Consider the following 13,163-nt stretch of genomic DNA (forward strand, 5'->3'; position numbering starts at 1 on the left):
TTAATATCTTAGTATTTTTCTCAACTAGGAAAAAAAGAGGTGTTGTTTCAGTATCCTTTACCTGTTGTGGCTGGTCATTTCTCACTTCTTAGGGAAGTGCTGCCAAGAGAAAAGCTGCTGTGCATTTTCCTTATCCGCTCCTGTGCAGGTCAGCTGCACTAAATTAACAAAAAGCAGGTATTTTTTTACATGTGGAATTTTTTTTTTTCATTTCAGTTTTAGCTTGTTATATAGTAATGTTTGAATAAAAGATCTTGGAAAACCATCTGATTGCCTTAGGGATTTTTTCTTAACCCCTTCCGATGACTAGGTAACTGTATTCATTCTGAAGCTCACTGTAACTTAGCATAAGGGTGACATAAAACAGGACTGTTCAACATTTTTGACAACTATAGCCAGATTTTATGATAGTGAGTTGCTCATGGACCGAAGAACAAACAAACTTTATAAAGTGATGAGTCATTTGGGGGATAGGTTGGACCCCATGCAAGGAGGTGGACAGCAGCATTGTAATACATTAAGGGCTCCATTACATTGCAGAGATACAATGTGGGCAAGAGCTGGAAGTTCATGTGTTTATTTATGCAGTGAGCAAATGACGTAGTAGTTCTTTCTGTATAAACACAAACAAAATTAAGCAAAGTGGCAAACATTAAATCATTGTAACTAGCATATAGTTTGTTATTTTGACTGTATTATTCGTGCATGTCGGTTTCATGACTTTGTGGTTAAAACTGCCAGAAATAATGTTCTTTAACTTCACTGTCATCAAAAGTCATTCAAATTGTGGCCTTTTTAATTAAAGATTATTTTCATTTTTCAGTGAGAGAAAAAAATCCCATTAGATAATGGTCAAAAGCAAAAAAGAAATTGTTATGCTTGTCAATCTCACATCGGAGGTGTGTTTAATTAGTTCTTGTCATCTGGCGCCCTAGATGAAAGATCAAAACAATCAATTTCATAGTTCAAAGCCAAGATACAGCATGGGATTTGCCAGGATAAGCAAACTGCTCGAGAATACACATATGATGATATAAAGAGCTGGTTATCACCTGAAAACAAGAAGTTTCAGAACACTCTTTATCTCATTCAAACGCCCTCATAGCTTTATATTAATTCCAAACCATAGAAATGCCTGAAGACTAGATGGAATGTTGTATCAGAGGGCTTGTGATAACTCCTGTGTTGCTCATGTATTACAGCACTATTTCATTGGCTCCCCACATCACTGAGAGAAGAAAAACGAGGAAGAGGGAAACCTCTCCGGACCTCGTTTACCTCCAGTACATGTCAAACTCACACAGAAATGGTGCATCATCTTTGTGTAGGAAAGTACGTGCGAAACTTGGGCTCTGCTTCCTTGGCCTTTACCTTCAGTCTCTTGCTTGGGGTCTTCTGGCTGCTCATTCCTCTGTTGTTATAGAAATGAAGAGTTCAACTTTTACGTGCAAAAGATTTGAATTTTTACTAAGTGATTTTGGATATTATAAAGGTAGAGTTTGATAGAATTGGACTTGGACTTCAAGAATGTTGACCACATTAAAAAAAAATGTTTTCATATTCAGTAAAAAGGCTGTCCTTTGCTCTTGGTAGTCTTTTTCTTCAGCAGGAAAATGATGAGAACAATGCAGAGGAATGACAATATGCAGTCCTCATTTCAGGCAAAGGGATGAAGATGAACACGTCCCTGTGTTACAGATGGTCTTTTCTCAATTTCCTCTGCAGGCTTTTGACTGTACTCTTTAAGAGTCCTGCACTTTGCCTTGGCCAGTTCCTGCAGGTTTCCCTGCCCAGACGACCTCTCAGATCTTTCTGCCTTATTTTGCAGGTCTCTCCCCAGCACCCCACTCACCTTTTGGCCCTTCAAAATGCCTTCTCTGCTGCCCTCCCGGCCTTTGCAAATTGATGCCTCTGTTTGATTACACAACATTTGTTGTAGGAAATATCATCTGTAGTCTCATCGTAAAGGCATTTTATAAAAGAGACGTCTTGTTATAGAAAAGATCATCTCTCATCTGCAGTCTCATTGCAAAGGCATTTTACAAAAGAGATGTCTTTTTATGTGCATACAGTTAATGGATAATGGCCCATTATCAAGAAGCTGTGACTTTGTTCATAGGTTTTCTTCCAGTAGTAAAAGACTTTATTGTTGTTAACACACAAATTTCTGGAGCATTTACATAGAAGCAATTAAGGTCACATTCAGATAGGCTATTATTGTACCTAATAGGTCCATAATGGGTACTTAATAGGTATTTAGGCACCTATTGATGCTTTCCAGTTCAAAAGAGCAAAATCATCAGGCTCTTTACCTCAGCCAAACAGAGGAATTATCATGACAACTAGGAATAACAGACATCCCGGTATCCCATATCATGGGATCAAATTCACTGTTCTGGGCAAAAGAACTTCCCTTGAAGTGGTTCTTCTTTCCAAAACAGAGCTCTTTGAATTTGTGCAGTGTCCTGGACTTGGTCCTTGTATGACAGGACTTCATGCAAGGAGCAACTGACTTTATTGCAAAATGTCACAAGCTTCTTTGAGTAGACTGAAACAATGAAGTCCTTCCTCCTAACATCACAGCAGTCATTCACCTCATTTATTTTAAGACAGTCTATCAGAATATTTTCTTCAGGGCCATTACCTTGTGAAAAGTCTTTTTTAAAAGAAAAGCCAGACAAAAATATATTTGCTATTATTCTAATCATAAGCCAAATTAAAAGAAAGACTTAGTTGTTCCCCATACAAAAGACACCATACTCCTATTCCTGCAACCATTTTTCTTCTCTCTATGGTTGCACTGTGAACATCGCCCACAGTATAAAACAACCAAAACACCTTGAGAGAGGTAAAGTTTGAGCAAGATAATTTTGAACAAATTCTTAACAACATCTTATTAAATATTAAAACATTTTGTTTCTTAAAATAAAATTACTATGCTGCTTCTATCTCCTGCAGAATTCAAACAGACAGTCCAAAGAAAATGTCCTTCCCTTTAATTTTCTTAAGTTTTGTCATGACATACTAACTTCTTAATGTTTCCCAATATTGATATCTAAACACAAACTACAGGTTCTGCAATTTAAAACAAGAACAATTTTCTTTCATTTAAAATATAAATGCTATATGAAAACTATTTAAACCCTTTTTTATTTAAACTATGAAAAGAAAAATGTAAAAGCTGTTAAAATTAGAGTTGTAAAAACTCTTAGCGTGACATTTTTTCTTCAATATGCCAAATAGACCACAAGTAGTTACTGTTTTGGTAGCTTGCAGAAAATAAACATTTCTTGGTTTATTGCAGAATTATATTGCAAGATTAATTAGTCACATTCCCAATGCATTCATGCTTAAAACATTTTAAATCTTGAATAGATTTTACCTCTGGAACTGCACATGGGGCTGTTCACCCCATCTCACCCTCTCAATCTTCCTGGTCATGCAGATATAAAGTAGCTGCCAAGAAACAGGTTGCTGCCCAGCGACCTAAAGAGAAGCCACTACACTGGAGAACAAATAAACTACAAGCCCTTGGCAGTGGTCATATAGCTTGAAGGAAGCACTTTCATTGGAAAAAACACCACAAAACCAACCAACCCAAAACAAAACCAGCAAGCCTCCAACAGTCCAAAGAGTGTCTTTTAAAGATGCAAAGTCAAAACAAAAGAGAACAAACACAGCTTTGTAAAAAAAGAAAAAAAAATCCCACCTATCCTCAGGTGAATTATAATCAAGCTCAGGCAAGGAGTTGACCGTTTTCAGTTCAGACATGGAAATTCAGGTTCACCCCTCTCCGTGCTTTTCCTGTCAGGCATTTTCTGATGCCTGGGAGCAGCAGTGCCTGTGTTCTCATGCTGCCTTTGCTGGAATTAGGAAACAGCTATGCTTATTGTTCTTGGAGAAAGTGCTGAGTTAATTCCAGCTGTGGGATCAGTCTCATTATGGAAGAATGGAGGTAACCTTATACTTAAGCTATGGTTAAAACAACCTCAGTGTGGTTTTTGAGCACGTCATCCTTACAGAAAACCGTAGTTCTGATGATAAAATATTTAAACCCAGCTCCCAAAGAGCCTCTAATTCTGCCTGTGGATCCCCACAAAAGCTCTTCAGACATTTTAGATATTCTGTTAAATCTCCACAGAACTGATTTTTACTGTCTTTTGGTGGTGAAACTCTACACCATCCTTTTCTGATGCAAGCTGAATCCCAGCAGCAGAACGCAGTAGAACGCATGACTTTAAACTCCAAGGTGAAGAAGAAAGTCTGAGTTTCCAATGCCCTGCTAACAACTCTGCTTTGGCAGCTTGCAACCCCAATACTGCAAAACAAGAGATAAACCAGATCAAAACAAAGCCCAATGACCCAAACATGAAGCAGGAACAACACACATTTCATAGAATCATAGAATCATAGGATGGTTAGGGTTGGAAGGGACCTTAAAGATCATCTAGTTCCAACCCCCCTGTCATGGGCAGGGAAACCCTCCACTACACCAGGTTGCCCAAAGCCTCACCCAACCTGGCCTTGAACACTTCCAGGGATGGGGCATCTACAACTTCTCTGGGCAACCTGTGCCACTGCCTCATCACCCTCAATGAAAAAAATTTCTTCCTTATATCTAATCTAAATCTCCCCTCCTTCAGTTTAAATCCATTGCCCCTAATTCCATTTCCAGAATTGCTTCTGTTTTTCCCTTCTGGCCTCTTCTTCCCAGAGAGCGAGTTGAACAAAACCTGATGGGTGAGATGAGTCCTGCCCTGCAGCTCAGCTCCTGGGAGGGCCAGGTGCTGCCCACAGCCATCGCCTTCGACTGTTTCCTGGACTGTCAGGCGGTGACAGGGTGTAGGTTTAAGAAAGTTCATTTTCTAAGCTGAAAACCCATCTGTCACTGCAGTGAGGAAAGTAAAGCTCAGGAATGTCTGGATTTGAAGACGTGCTCTTACACCATATTAAGGTATCAGAGAGTAACTCTCAACTCTTACTCAATTGCAGCTGAAAGGCTGAGTTTAAACAGTTCCTAACTTCATAAATCCTTAACTTGATTTATTTCTAGCCTCTGGTCACACCTGAATTGTTTTAAAAAGTCAAATGCATACTGACATGAAAACTAAAAGGTAGAATTCAGGTTTTATTGTTGATAGATGAAAACAGTTTTTTGTGTTACTCAGTTTGTCCAAGAAGTGCTGTGTCACGGTTCCCAGGAAACTAACCTTGGAGAAAGATCCAAAGCACTATCTCTGTATCTGTTTTATTAATTTTCACCTACTTTATACATTCATTTATAAGCATCTTGTAAACACTTGTAAACAAGTGTTTAACTGTATTGCATACATGCTTTGTTTTTGTGAAAATTGAGCAGATACGTTGCCTCGTTAATGTAGTTAAATTTTTACTGTATGTAAATTTGAAATTCTAGCAAATGGCTGAGCATAATGGACAGAAGTACTGTTCTTTTATTTTATTTTATAACTGTGAAAACAAGTTACTTATCTGTATTTTACAGAGACCCTTCTACATATTAACTTGCCTTTGAGGCACTCGGTTACATTAGTCAGATTCACAGGCCTATATTTTTCCTTCTTCAGTTCCTCAAAATAAAGTACCTAGTATGACCAAAAGATTGAATGTCTCTAGCCTCAAAATCTGATGAGCTGACTTAGGCAGAAATGAAGAGCTTAAAAAGCAGTCCTCATTAATGTAATCTTTCTATCACATTCCTAATGGCCCCATAATTGTAATAGTGAAAATAATCACATATTTTGATGTTAATAAAAGGTGTGTTAATAAGCTTTTCAGTGGCAATCCTATTAAACTATCCCAATTTTACACGGTCGCACACTTTATATTCATCTACATGTACTGAATAAATTGCAGTCTCGACTGAATATGCTATAATCACTAGATCAGACATCTTTCGTTTAATACTGATCATTTATGCAGGATTATGAAAATAAATAAATAAAAAAACCTGAAATCCTACCAAATCATCCAGCTTTATTGGCTTGGTAGAAGATTCAGAAGGTTCCTTTCACTGGTGGTTTTTGCAAAAACTGCTGTTTATAAAAAATAGAACTATATGTCTGCTAAGTATCTACATCTGTAGTATTTGTTAATGAAAGGGCTTGGAAATAGAAGCTGATATCTGTGAGACTGAAGCATAGAAAAGGAGGCAGAACATGAGTTAAAAATCTACTTGATAAATACACGGAAAAAATCAATTGAAAAGATAAATACAAAGACCTTTGCTCAGGAAACCCAACATCCACAAATTGTTGGAATCTGGGGAAGTATCACTGCATATTGCTCCTGTTTTTTTGTGTTTTTTTTTTTTTCTCCATACATGCAGTGTTGGGCTATGCAGCAATTTGGAAACTAAAGGTATGAGAAAGAACACTTACAAGAGTAAAATACTGATGACAGAATGAAGACTGCTTAAGACTATGTATTATACTGCACATCGCTTATTAAAATTCCTCTTAAAAATTAAAGCAAGCAATCAAGCAAGGAACCTATTGTACTAAAAGAGCAAAGTAAAAGAAGCTCTTAGAAATAAAATGAATTTTCACAAAAATTAAAGCCATATCCTAGAAGAAGAAAAATATGAAATAACGTAAAAACTTTAATCCATTAATATATATTTATTTTGCTAAACATAAAAACCTAATGAAAAAGAGTAAAAGAGATTTCAAGGAACAAGTCGCTAATTGCACAGAAGTTACTGAGGAAAAACACTTTTTTCCAAATGCATCAGAAGCAGGAGTCCAACCAGAAATAAAGTTTAATATACAACTGCAATATACTGACTGATCTTGAGAGAGACAAGGCCATAGTATAAAAGTTAAATGAATTCTATTCACCAATATACAAAGAATGAGGAGGAGGAGGGGGGAGCAACTGTCTCACATTGAAGTGTTAGATGTCAGAATAATTCAACAGAATATGTTGTAGCAAAGCATCAGTATCATGCATTTGTTAACTAGAAGGACTACGGAAATTCAAATATTAAATTGCTGAAATATTGACTATGGTAAGTAATTTGTCAGTTAATTTAACCTCACTGAAGGGCGGCAAGAGGTATCCAGATATTTCTAGTCAAAATAGGTGCATGACTTCAAAAGTGAGACCATCAATAAATGCTATGAGAAAGTTAGGCTTATTAGATAGAGAAGTAACTACACTACACTGGAAAAGGTCAATGGGCTTTATGCAAAGGGAATGTGATTTGCAACATAGTTTTTGCTTAACAGATCTGCTGAAGTCCATTGACAGAGCCAGTGGTGTGAGTAAAAGATATGTTTAGAATAGTATGCTAAAATCTACAGCTGGCTGTGAAGACCTGAAGGAATATCTTGTGATATTAACTCTGTAAATGGGAATGAAATGGCAGATTAAATTCAATGTCAATGCATGCAAAATAATGCATTTGGTGGGAAAAACACAATAACCCTACTATAGATGCACAGTAATGAGATCTGAAAGATCTTGTAGTCATTATGAGTAGATTTCTGAAAGCATCAGCTGGATGTTCAGAGGCATTTAAAGTGGTAAATAGAACTTAGGAAATATTAGGAAAGTAATAAACAACAGAAATTGTCATTATGACACTATATAATGTCCAGTGAGTCTATGTCTTGACTAGTGGGTGTAATTCCGATCATCTCAGTTAAAAAGATGCAGCAGAACTAGGGCAAGTTCAGAGGTGGAAGATCAGTCAGATCAGAAATATGGAGATTAAAAATACTCTTTACTTTGGAAGAAAGATGACTGATAGGAGGAGTGTGTGATAGGATTATGTAAAATCTTGAACAGCACAGATAATACAACCAAGGAAAGTTTACCCTTTGTATCTCACAGCAAAATTGTTGGGGAACAGGCTTAAAACAAGTTAAAGAGAAGGTCTTATTCACCATAAATAAATACAATATAATCACAATTGCCAGGTAACGATAGAGCTCAAATGTATGTCTAAAAAAAGAACCAAGAAATTCATGTATGACAGGTTTATCAAGATTCAATAAAAGCCAAGGTCCAGAGGCAATCTCAAGATCAAGAAGTCCTTAAACTGCTGGTTACCAACAACTGAGTGACTGTACCAGGAGAGGTGCAACTTTTTATATTTACACTGTTTTTCTCTTTTCTTTTGAACCATCCACTACACATCACTTCTGAGACCTGGTGAGAGGTTTGCTTGGTTTGATACAAGAGGTCTTCTTATTGGCATTCATATTCTCTTTTTCTGACCTCTGTCCGAAACCATTGTTTTTTCTTGAGTCCCCTCCTAGACAAATGCTACCTGTCATATTAAAGATGTATCAATAGACAGGAATTTTCAAAAAGGATATAGTAGTTGAATCTTAAATTTTAAATCATGGGGAACCTTTGTAGTAATTAACCACAAAGGTTCTCCCTAACTTAAAATTTAAGAATCATCAGTGTCCTTTCTATAACCAGTCACAAGACTCTAAGATGCGAGTTTTCCTACTGTACAAAGTATCCAGTTTGGACTGCATTTCTTTAAAAATAAACATTTAAGGCAGAAAGCTTTGTAATTCATTTAAATAGGGCTTTTGTGAAGAATCTGAAAGAGAATTTGTTTTGACAGATAATTTACTGATCACATTATCTAAAGCCTATCCTATTCCTCACTGAGCTTTGTTTCAGATATGGTGGGAAATGAGCCACTGAAAAAGCACATTCTTCATTTGTCCTATAGAACTTATTAAATAAACAAGAATATATTGGCATAATATTGATTTTATTAACCTGGAAAGATTCCATCCACTAACAAAAACTTTTATTAGTGGTTATAAATCGGCATTGTATGTTAATGAGAGGAAGAATTTTTTGTACATTATGTTTTTCCCCAGACCTTTTGTATTGTGTTAGATCGAGTTACTAAATGGATGTCACACTCTGCCTCAGAGATAGGTTTATTTTAGTGATGAGTAGGGAACTTTGGAGTTGGATCACACCTTCCAAAGCACACATGTATGACTGCACAGTGGAAGAACAAGAGATTCTCATCAAATCTGTTCTTGCATCTCCATGTTTAGATTATCAGTAATTTCAAATAAACATATAAATATGACTAATGCACCTTAAAGGTCTAGTGCAAAAATTAGGGAACAATAAATTTAATTGGTGATGACAAGAAATTGCGAAAAGCAACTCGATCATTTGTTAAACTGGGTATGAGCAAAAAAAATGTATTTTAATCCCACCAAGCGTGTGATTGCATACTAAGGACAGAGGCGCAAAATAATTCTTAGCAGAGCAGTGACTGTATCCTAGGAATCAGTGAAAGAAAAGATTTTGGGATATAACAAGAAGGAAGGGGGGATCAGGTTACTTACACATGAACTAACCATTCACGCTCCCACTCCCCGAAAGGGTCAATGTGATCTTTGAATGTAGAAATAGAAGAGTTCCAAAACTAGAGATATTTTTATGCTAGTACAGCAATTCTTGGAACCATTCCATGGTGTATTAGTAACATCTTTAATGTTAAACAAAGGTCCACATTGGAGAGAATTACAGAGACTGCATGGTGCAGGATTGTGCTGTCTCAGTCAGAAACAAATTATGGACAGGAATAACTGTCTCTTTTGTTGAAATCATACTTTACATATATATAAACTGTCCTCTTATGGAGATCATATGTGTAGAACTTATCTAAACAGGTTAGGTTGAAATGGATGTTTATACAGAATTTAAAAAATACATTGTCTCTTCTTGCTTTTATAATATATATTTCCTGTATAGATTGCTTCTATCATGTTATGAAGTAGTAAAATACTACTGAAATATAAAAATAGATATTTCTGGGAATATGAATATTTTAAAAGTAAATTCAAGCTATTAAAAGGAAGTGTCAGGAATCCTTTATGAATTGAATAACATATGAAAACAATTTTTCCTAATTTTCACCGTTCTGCCATTACACTGCCTCATATGTCTACACATTTTATCTTCTCCACATCAGTCATCACTAAAAGTTACTGGTAGTAATGAAGTGAGTACACCACTGCAAATTTTGCTCTGGTGGAGTCCCATCAGCAACAGCTATTTATTCAGAAGTGTATGCTGTGACTACATCAGCTGTATCACATAGCTGTGTTTCCCTTATATTGCTTTCTGCTTGAACTCAACTACTTTTGAAACCAGCTTTCTTAGCATACCTGAAAACATTTCAATTTTATCTGGAACAAAACTAGCAATTCAACCAATTTGACTGCAGTCTTCTAAACCAGCCTCATCTCCCCTTTGCCTTCCAATAATGAAAGTTTCCACATGTAAAAACTCCAATTGTTGTGAGAAAAAATGAACTCTTTAAGTTATTGGTATCACTGTAGACTCTTGAGTCTACAAAATGACAATATAATGTACAGTGTCTGAATTTAGCAAGTGAATATCATAAATCATCGCTACTTAAAGTGTACCTGATCAGTGTGTTTGAGACGTTATTTGCTGAAGCTCTGAAGAGAGCTGAATCTGCAGAGCTAGATATTATACACAATAGAGAGATTCACAGTGTAATCGTCTGTAGTGCAGGAAAATATCTGTTCATTACTGGCTTTACGTATATGTTCACAGTCACAAGCTCAACTGCTATTATATGAAATATATTCTTAGTTTGATCAAAATGAAGAGACAAAAAAATTATAAAAGCACTTCAGCTCCTGTTTGTATTATCACGTTATTTACCAAAATAAAATAATGATCATTTTTGCTTGCTGCTCCCCACTAAGGCAGCAATTCTGAGTCAGCATCAATGAAGTCTTTATTTTCACCAGATCTTTCTCTGGAGCCACATAGAATTCTGAGTTTTACTCATGTTAGTGTTCTTTAGGTCTTTAGAAAAGCTGATCTATATCTACCCAACAAATATTTTGTTCTCATTTGTTCCCTTGTACTCATCATTGGATGCTCCATCCCTGGAGACATTCAAGGCCCGGTTGGATGAGGCCCTGAGCAACCTGATCTAGTTGGAGATACCCCTGTTCTTTGCAGGGGGGTTGGACTAGATGACCTTTGAAGGTCCTTTCCAGCCCTAACGATTCTATGATTCTATGATTCTATGATTTCATGGCTTCTACTAATTAAAATGAAATTCCTGAATAAATAACATATCCATAGCCTACAGGATTTTCTATGAATATAAATTTATCTTATTTTACTCAGTATGTTGAATATGTTTCCTTAAAATGTTTTTAAGTTCTAAGAACAAGCTAAGATCTCATTCTGAGACGTTCAGTGTTTACTAATTTATATTTGTACTTTAAAACTACAAGCATAGGAAAGTAGTTAAAGACAGACCCTTTGTGTCATGAAATTTTCAGGGCTGATTTTGAGGCTTTCCCTGATTAATTGAAAAAATGAAGCTAATGGCTTTGGGGTTCTTTTTGAATCTTCACAACAGATTAAATTCACTCAATATCAGAATAAATATATAAACATTAATGTAAACATTAATAATAATAATGACTATTGGATCATCACTCCCTTTACAACTCCATTGGCTGTTAAAGATAAGAAACCATAAAAAAACACTTTTAATTATAATTACAATGTCAGTAAGTAGTCAAAAAGCAAGAAGGTCGCTGAAGCTATAATGCTTCAATATAGATGTAGTAAGAAAATATTTGCTTTGTGTATGTTGATACAGCATTGTATATTTCTCCCATGTTAAATATGAAAGATTAGATTTCTGGGTTGCCTGGATAGACCATGATTTTACTCAGTGATGATGCAACATGTTCCAGAGTAGTATGAAAAAAAAATCAGGAAAGTATATGTTCCATTTTTGAAATATTGGTCACACAAGCATACCCCTACTTGCCTTCATTAGTTTCAGGCTTAAAGCCAACACAAGATTTACTTCCCTTTCAATGCTATTTTTATTTATTACTTTTTTCCAGCTTGTCTCTTTTTATTTACAGTCAGTAAAGCTTAGCCTCAAATGCTCTAAAAGTTCCCCGTACCTACACATCTAAATGGAGGTTTTGATTAAGCTATATGACAGATTCAACGCACGTTCCTGATGCAGTTTAAGTGACCTAATTCCAACCCACATTGCAACAGTTCAAGAAAATTATATTTTCAGAAAAAAGCAAATTGCCTTTCCAGTTCATTTTTGCTTGTGGATGTGCCATATAAATAGCTGTGTATCCACAAGTTAGGAGGTGGCTCAGCACCTGCCCTCTGCTTGGCATGATGATTTGCTAAAGGCCACAGGAAGAACCTGCCCACCAACTGGAAGACCTCCAAAACCAATTTCACAGGAAATTTGCCGGGCCTAATTCTCAGGATCCAATCACAAAACATATGCCTAAGTCTCGTGAATAGCCAGATTTGGCAGGTACTCTCAAGCACAAGCATAACAGGCACCAAATAGCACACAAAGTGGTGGTACAGTAGACTTCATTAAGGTGCACAGTAGGTTTTCTTTTTAGAAAATGGCAGCCAGATGGAGCACCACTGATACTACCACTGTGATAGCTAATTATATCACTCACTCAAGCCAGGGAGGCCACAATTCATTCCCTTCACCTGTCAGGAGGGATTAAAATTCACACCTAATACCTCTTCTGCAGGTGCTTCTTCATTAGTGTTTCATTTTGGATTGGTAGTGTGCTTTTGAAGAGCCTTTCCTCATGTCTCCATTTAGCACCTCGTGGTTAGCATTGTCTCCATTGAAAGTCCTGAAGTGTGTTTTCCCATGCCCTTTTCGGGTGGTGATAAATTAGAAAATATACTCCAGGAGCACCTTTGTACCCTCCAATTACTGATGGGCATCCAGTCCTGAGGGTCAGGCTAGAGCTACCCTGAAATAAAATTCTGAAAAGCCTGTGCTGTACATGTTAGTCCTCAGCACTCTGTGCTCTGTTTGCATCTACTGCTATTGGGCTGTTCTGCTTAGTGCAACCATAGCCTGAGAGGTCATCAGGCACCTCCTTGGGCATGGCCTGGAATTTTTTAATGTCACAGTGAAGAATTCAGAATTCATTTTACTGGAGACACACAAGTGTGTGCACACAAGAATATAAAGTAATGGTTAGTTTACTTCAAATAAAGCTATGATCTGAGTACCCATTCCTTTCTATGAGAACTGTCTCTCTCTTTTTATAACATCAATCTAATTGCAAAGAGTGCTGGTTTAACTT

This window comes from Tauraco erythrolophus, chromosome 5 (assembly GCF_009769465.1).
Source record: "Tauraco erythrolophus isolate bTauEry1 chromosome 5, bTauEry1.pri, whole genome shotgun sequence".
Lineage (NCBI taxonomy): Eukaryota > Metazoa > Chordata > Aves > Musophagiformes > Musophagidae > Tauraco > Tauraco erythrolophus.